Source organism: Papaver somniferum, unplaced genomic scaffold (genome assembly GCF_003573695.1).
Source record: "Papaver somniferum cultivar HN1 unplaced genomic scaffold, ASM357369v1 unplaced-scaffold_139, whole genome shotgun sequence".
In the NCBI taxonomy this organism is placed as follows: Eukaryota; Viridiplantae; Streptophyta; class Magnoliopsida; order Ranunculales; family Papaveraceae; genus Papaver; species Papaver somniferum.
In genome coordinates this window covers 3,300,373-3,307,488 of record NW_020623156.1, presented here as the reverse complement: position 1 = coordinate 3,307,488, position 7,116 = coordinate 3,300,373, and the positions used below count along the sequence as shown (strand labels likewise).

At 35.2% G+C, this 7,116-nt stretch overlaps 1 long non-coding RNA gene across 2 annotated transcripts; it reads left to right on the top strand.

The window, feature by feature from the left end:
* LOC113335329 lies at window positions 1-4,216 on the top strand. 2 transcript variants are annotated; one of them, XR_003353277.1, is made up of 3 exons: window positions 1-563; window positions 3,207-3,299; window positions 3,386-4,216. It is a non-coding gene; the product is annotated as an uncharacterized LOC113335329 (long non-coding RNA). The 2 variants fall into 2 exon arrangements; XR_003353276.1 differs by having other exon boundaries at window positions 3,202-3,299.
* Window positions 4,217-7,116: the final 2,900 nt, after the last annotated feature.

Below are 7,116 nucleotides of genomic sequence, written 5' to 3'. Positions count from 1 at the left end.
TCTAGGGTTTATTTCGTTTAATTTTCTCGTTCCTTCAAAAGGCGAAATGTTTCAATCTTCCGATGGTCTAAAATAGTGATTTAGTCGAGAGCGTTTGAGAAATTTGGAAGGTGTCCCTGAATCTGCAGATGCAGATAGATTTAAAATGATTGTAAAAGAGGCTAAAGAAATGGGGGTTTGATCCCTTCAAAATTACATTTCTTGTAGCTATAAAATTGGATTGGCATCAATTAACAAAGCCGATTGGAGAAGTAAGATGGATGTTTACAAGAGATGGGGTTGATCTGTGGATCAATTTCAATCAGTATTTAGGAGAAATCCTGTTCTATTGTGGCTTCTGAGAAGAAGAGGATTATGGGGGTTATAATTTCCTGTAAATTCAATGAGTTATGATTTATCAAGTATCGCCGGAACTCCAATAGTCATTACCTGTAGCAAGCATTAAAGGAGAGATGAGGATTTTGGTCTTCAAGTGTCTGATTTGAGCAAGACGTTGTGTTTCAAGGTCGGCTGAATTACCAAGAGCTGCTTCAAGTGGATGATTTCTTGAGTTGTTTACAAAGGTAACGGTACATATATTATCTGATTTTTGCAAGTTATATTAGTTTACATTGTATGTCCACTTTTTGTTCTGTTATCGCCACGCTTTAAGTTATTATAGCTCTATTGCGTGTTTTGTTAGTTCGAAAATAAAAATTAGGTCGCCTCCAATGTATGAGCCATTCGATATATGTTGTGGATTAGTACTTGCATGCTTTTCATCAAAATTGTTATCTACTACTACTGTATGGGATAGAAATAAGGGAAAGTTGGATGACGAAAGTGATGCTTTATTGAGTGTCTTTAAGTCAATTCATGGATAACTGAAACTAGTTCAGTTGTATATATCTTGTTTGATCAATGCATACCGAGAAAATGCTTAGATTTAGATTAGCGTCACAGTGTAACTATAGGAACTCCAACTTGTTTATGGATTTGAATTTTAAGTCAATGACTAGACTAGTGTGTTTTCGATATGGAAATGCATAATTCACAAAAAAAATTTGTTGTGTATGTCCCAACATAATGATATTGTATAGCATTAACCACTGATTCTATATAAGCATTTGAGACTGCTGATTAATATGTAGGCTTATATTGTGGATTAGATTTGAGTAGGGGTTGTCAAAGAAGTGGCTTAGCGGTCAGTCTAACCAGTATTACTGGTTACATGTATATGAAACATTTAAGTTTCATTAGTTGGACCGCTAAAGTTGTTGGTGCAGATTCAGAAGTGTGGTAATGTAATTAAAATAAGGTGTTAGTTTGTGATATTGCTAATCTAGAAAAATCTGGATAAGCTAAGCGGTTAAAAGAAGATCTTTTTTTGATCACCTAACTTGTCTAGATTTTTCTAGATTAGCAATATCACAAATTCAGTAGTTCTTTAACAAAAGTCACCAAGTCGAGTATCTGCCCTCATACTATCTTCTAGATACTTCAGGGAAGGTTTTAGTAATTAGTCTCAAATAATATTTCTGGAAATGGAACATGATGTTGGTTCTCTCGCAACAAGAACAAAACAGAACTAGAGCTATGTATCTCTTCGTTGGTCTGGCTCTTTGAGATTCATCAGAAAATATGGAGACAGTAGTCCCCCTTCTACCTCAGCAGTTGTTAACTCTCCCGCCTGATCATATCTTATATAAAATTCAGTTGTGGTGATTCATTTATAAGGATTTTGAATTTGACATTCTCACTGTATAAGTTAGTTTCCTGGGTGAAAGGGTAATAAAACCGTTTTGGAACTTTATTTTCTACTTTATAATACGTGTCAACATATAAAGATGGGCCACATACTTCAACTATGTGACCCATCTTTATATGTTGACACGTATTATAAAGTAAGAAATAAAGTCCCAAAATGGTTTTATTACACAACAGTTTAACTAAATTTTTGTTAACTTCCTACTTTTTCTCCAAAAGTAAATCCTTTACGAGGATTTGGAGGGGGCAGGTTCTTAAGTTAAATACGTGTCAAGAAATAAAGATGGGCCACATACTCAATGTATATGGGCTGACCACATCTTAGATGGAGGGAAATAAATGTCAACAACAAAATCCATGTCTCATAGAATTCAACTAACGTATCCTAATTGTTGTTGTCTAGCATGATTTATTTCTTGAAATATGGTATCACAACCCTGTTTATTTCTGTTATGTGCTAAGGCATGCCTTTCACAATGAAATTCATTCTGTTTTCTTTCCGTTACAACACCTTACGTCTTTCTTGGTGATTCATTCAGTTTTGTAAATTTGCAAATTGATAATACATATATGGACACCTTCAGTGCTTGTAATTTGTCCGTTTATAGCATAGTTCCATTTTATACCCTGATTTAGTGGGTTAATGACTAGATCTGGCAATTCTATGAAGTATAAGCATCTATTTCCCGAATTGGATAAACTGAATGAGTTCTTTAATTTATAATACACATAGCTAATCAAAATACAATAAGCTGACATGTAAAGCCTATCTAAATATACTATAATCTTCTAGGGGATCTTTCAGGAGCCATCTTTCATCTTTTATCATAAGAAAATAAAGTTGATTCAATGTTCCTTCTTCTCAACTATCACATAATGAGTTGAGGTAAAGATCTGTGAATTACTAATCTGGATTTAATGTGCTAGGGTAACATGAGTAACTTCGTAACTGTTCGCAGTGAGTTCTCTTAGCATCAGGCCATCGGCAAAAGCAGGACCATAGGGTTAGAATAGCAACACCTTGAGCATGAAGAGAGTCACATGGAGCTATAATGATGACTAGTATAGTAGCATCAGACAACCTTGTCTGACAGACCTTGATAATGGTCGTCAGCTTTTATATTCTGTGACTCTGATGATGATGTTGAATTTCCACTCATAGTAGTAGTACTACTGTAGTATTGACCTCTGATTGATGTTGAAGGCACGTTGCAGTTGCTGATACTAACACTTCGATGAACATATAGTAGTCTCCTATAGTCTTTAAAATGGGTTTGAAGTTAAAGGCTAAAAGGGTTCAGAGAGATTTGAAAATTGAGTGATCGTGTGCCCTGTTTACTAATTTCTCAAAATCCATTTAGCCTTTAACCTCAAACCCATTTCCAACTCATAGTACCACCTGTTTTCGAGTTTTTTATTTTCATTTTCTGATTGAGGTGGCACTGCTGCGTGTAGGATAGTCCTTGGAAACAGAGTATAATTAGCTGATTTTGTATCATGGATTGGTACTGGGAATGAGAGGTTAAATTATCTTATTGCTGGAGATTCAGAAGGTATTACACTGTTACTTATGGTTATTTAAGATAAAGATCGTTGAAGTTAACAATTGAGTAACTTTTGCTGGTTAGAATTGATTCAGGTGATTATGTGATTGAGGAGATTCTTCTCATCCTCGCAGTTATTCATAGAACAAGGTTAAGCTGGGACAGTAAGAAGAGCATCTTCTAAGACAATATATGTGTTTATGTGCAGAATGGAAGAAGAATCTGTGAATCATCTTTTCCGCATTTTCAGATTTCAAGGGAATTTTAGTCCTCTCATACTTCAAATTAGGGATGGGCACAGGGCTTTTGCGCACAGTATGATTGATATGGTCTGGTTCTGGGCATCTTTTGGTTTATCAGCGAAAGGGAAGATAGTATGGAATTTCATTCCATCAGCTGCAATTTGGGTGCTGTGGAATCAATGAAACAAGAGAATTTTTGAGGATAAATAAGCGTTCAAAACAAATTCGGACTTGGGCCCTTGCCACTAGTTCTAACCTACATATTAACTCTTCTAGTTCAGTTCTAGATTGGCCATCAGTATTCATGGCACTTTCTTGCAGTTTGCTCTTTATAGCTACTACTTGTAGGTGCTTGTAATTTTTTTTAATGGAATCTTCTCTTCTGATTTAAAAAAAAAGAAAGGTTAAGCTGGGATTGCCCGTGTGGTTCCATGAAGCTGTGATAGGAAACACACTCGCACTATCTGAGTTTACGCGGATGGTTTCTCAATTTACTTTGCTACTTTGCGAAAGATAAATTGAAGGTGAAGCCAATGCTTTGATTATTTATTGATTTTTTTCAGGTCTTATTTGGACACTCATTTATGCGCATTGTTGATTGTATATGCAGCAATGTGCATTCTGTTCTTTAACTTTTGGGGTGTAATTAGCAACTTGCCTCGTGTTAGGGCAAACATATATACTTCTGCTTTGATCTGTAGATTTTTTGAATTTTTTCCTACTAAAGTTTGTGAAAGTATTTTCTGTCTTCTTTTCTTTCTTTTCAAAACTGCGAAAAGGGGCGTAAAGTAAGATGATCGACATGAAAACATTTCACTTTTACCAGACATTATGAATACATAATCTTTTTAGGGTGAGAAATGTTCAACCAGCCGATTTGGCAGATCTTGAGAATGATGTTGTCTCGCATAAGCTTTAAACCTTATTGTCGTTAATGTACAATGTTGATGAAGCATTCCTTCGAGGTCTCTGTCTTCCTATCCAATGAGGTCTTACATGAGAAAAAGAGAACCCAGTGTAGCACAAGGACAACATGCCGGCTTAGTTCCATGAAACCATACTTTAGAAGATGCCGGCAAGTCATTCTTGGCTGCATTGGACTCTCTACCTCTTCACGCTAGACCTTTGGATAATGGGTTTGCTTCAACTTTGCTCTAGTATTATCTATAACATCATCTATGACTTGAAAGAAAAGAAGATAGGTCAATGTAGCCAAGACCAACCTGCCGACTACCATGTATTGTGCAGTAAAACCATAAATATGAATCATTCTTGTAAATGTTTGTTGATCGCTTTTTTGGTCTACTGCTAAATAGCGGCAAGTCATCCTTGGCTGCACTATACTATCAATCTATTCATTCCAGTCGTGAAGATGAATTTGACTGACCATCTACAGCAACTATTTGATGTATGGTTGAATGAATGAAAGAGAGCCCAAAATAAAGTTAGTGGATATCTCCCAAGTCCTAACAACTGGAGTCTAGACGTTGGCAAAGCATCCTTTTTTGCACTACACTTCTTACTCTTCTTATAAATGGTTGAAAACACGATGGTGAATGAACCTCTGTAGTCACCAGAAAGTATATATGACCACGTGATCTTCCCATGGTTGAGATGTGTTCGACTAGCCGATAATTTTGACCTGGACATTCCTGAAAAGAAATTGAGAATGGTATCAAAGTAGTTGTCCAGGTACATAAAAAGAGTAACATACGAATGGAAAAAGATGAAGCACTAACCTTATTGTTCATAGTATTCATGGTTGAGGTCTCTGTGTTTCTATCCTTTGAGGTCTTACATGAGAGTAAGAGAACCCACTCTAGCACAAGTGCCACATGCCAGCCTGGTTCTATGAAAACATAGTTTAGTCGATGCTGGCAAGTCGTCCTTGGCTGCACTGGACTCTCTACATCTTCATGCTAGACCTCTGGATAATGGCACTGATCATGTTCTGGCTTCATCTCCCTGCAGTATAATCATCTATGACTTAAATGAGAAGAAGATAGCTCAATGTAGCCAAGAACAACCAGCCGACTACCATTTTTTAAGAACCATATATAGTTTAGCTCATGCCGGCAAGTCATCCTTGGCTGCATTGTTCTATCAACCTATTCATTCAAGTCGTTTAGATGAAATTGACTGAAAACCTAGTCTAACTATTTGATAGTTAAATGTATGAAAGAGACTGCAAAACTACTACTTCTAGTCTTCTACTACTTGTATCAAATGATGCTGTTTCCATCTGCTATTTATAGATAAATAAAGACTTGGGGAAAACAAGGGCAAATTAGCTGAAACATGAGATTAAAATTTTATGCTGGTTGTTGCTCATGAGATTCTTTCCTCTTTTCTTGTTGGGAACCAACTAGAGAGAAAAAGGAGAGTGAGAAACCCATCAAAAAGAATCATCAAGAACATTTTCCATATCATGCAAAAGAACAGACACTCCAAATTTGGTTACAGTAGCTGTTTCCCTATACAGAAAAAAAAAAAAAAAAAATCCTCACTTTTATTCATTTCTCTCCAATAATAAATCAAAAAACCAAGAAAAGAAACCAAATTGTGGGAATAGAATAATAAGAGGTGTTTTCGTAGTAATATGGGTGACCCATATAAAGTTATATGTTTCTATTTGTTTCCACTAATTTATTTTTATTTCAAAATCAATGTAGGGGAATCCATGCTGAATGAAATGTCATGTCAGTGAAATGGAGATGTCCCCGACATAGTTCTACTCATCCTTGCGTTTTTACAAAGGGTGGTTGGACTTTGGAGATGTGTAGCCCAGGGACACGTTGACATCCCTATACAAAGTAAGATATAGTATATTATTATTATGCTTTGTGTTTTATGCACATCTAATTTTACAATGTTGGCACATAGGATTAGTGAATTTCACAGAGATTACCAGCACCAAGTAATAATAACTCTTCAATCATATGAACTGTCGTAACAGGGGGTAATTTGTGCCAAGTAAAAAATAATGATCATTCAATCATATGGCATTTGGTAACTGCAATAACAGCATTATATTGTTTCTTAGGTAAATTGTAAATTTGTTACATGTTGATCGCTTATAAACTTGAAATTTACATATTTATTCCTTCCTAATCAAAAATGGAAAAGTTATCCCTCTTCTCTAAATTCTAAGCATGTATGTCTTTGGTGTAAATTGTTAAAAAGGTGGCAAAGGTTGCCAGAGGTATGAAAAGAATTTTTTGTGGTCCATTTTGTTTGTTCACTTTTGATGTTCTTCTGCAATGGATGCAAGTGTTCTAAGGTGTGTCGCCACATTTGTTTTAATTTGTTTTTTTTTCTCTGTAAATAAATATATTATAAATATTTGTATAACAAGTAATTTAACAAATTTTCGGGATAATTATTGTAAAAGCAAAAACCAATAAAATTTTCGCGAACAACATATTGCATTATGTAAGCATATGTTTGGTTTTATAGGGTCGTTTACTATTAAATGGATGTTCGTTTATGTTCTTAAAATTAGCCAACATAACAAAAATAAAATGCGTAACGATTATCTAGAAAAAAGATATTTTTGTGAAATATACGCAAAATATGGTGCATTG